A 1,157-nucleotide genomic window follows, 5' to 3' on the forward strand; every position below is an offset into this window, starting at 1 on the left:
CTCCAGAGCGAGGGCCGGAAGTGGGAAGGCGGGTCTTGGTGAACGACCAATCAGCGTGCAGATAGAGCTCTTCCGCCTGCCCCTACGTCTCTGCGGGTCCTGAAGGTCATTGGAAGAGCTACGCGTCAAGGACAGCGCCTCAGAGCACGAAGTGACGTCATGACCTCGGCGCCTCTGAGCGGTAGAAATCCGGAAGTTCCTGCGTTTCCCCAACAACCCTCCCCCCCAACGCCGTTAGCAGTTTGGTTTCCTAAAGCAGGAAGCCCGCTGTGTCGTTCTGGGTCTAGCCCGTCACTGAAAGACAGACGGTGACAGAAAACCAAAGGGGCAAAAATGAGCCTGTTGCTAGTTCCTTGAAATATTTGTATTAAAGTGGTATGTTAAATGCACTTACTTCAAATATTTGTATTATTGTTCTAGGTTAAATGCAACCTTGGGAGTGAGTCACATCTCAGGCCAGATTGCCAGGGCCCTTGGGGCAAGATTGGGGCAAGATACTTTATCTTCCTCATCCCAATTTTTTTTTTTTTTCAGAACCAGGGATTAGACTCAAGCCCTTGCACTTGCCAGGCAAGCGCTTAACTTTATCTTCCTCAACATTACTTATAAAGGCTGGGGATGTAGCCCAGTGCCTTTGGCGGAACAGGGATTGAACTCAGGCCCTTTTATTCCACTGAGCCATGTCCCCAGCCCCATCCCAGCCCACTTTTGGTTTTGTTTTGTCTTTGTATTTTACGGAAGGGTCTACAGGGTGTTCAGGGTCTCACTGCTGGATGGGACTCGTAGTGCTCCCCCTATTTATAGCCTCCCGAGAGCTGGGATTACAGGCGCGCACCACCCGGTCTCAATTGCAGTCTCAGCGTGCCCCAGGGGCAGGGTCGGCAGGGCAGGCCTGGGGATCGAACCCTCGGCCCCTGCACCGGCTTGCACTTAATCCGCTGAGCTATTTGGCCGGTCTCCCACCTTTGGTATATGGCTCAACTTGGAGAGTATTTCTCTTCTTGTCTGTAGATCCAGTAAGAAAAAAGTTAAATTCAGAAAATACGGGGGCCGGTGAGAAGGCTTGGTAGAATAAGCGCTTGCCTGGCAAGCGCAAGGGCCTGAGTTTCATCCCCGGTTCCGCAAAAAAAAAAAAAAAAAAATACTAACCTAGCTAT

The sequence above is a fragment of the Octodon degus genome, unplaced genomic scaffold (assembly GCF_000260255.1).
Source record: "Octodon degus isolate 3935 unplaced genomic scaffold, OctDeg1.0 scaffold00035, whole genome shotgun sequence".
Lineage (NCBI taxonomy): Eukaryota > Metazoa > Chordata > Mammalia > Rodentia > Octodontidae > Octodon > Octodon degus.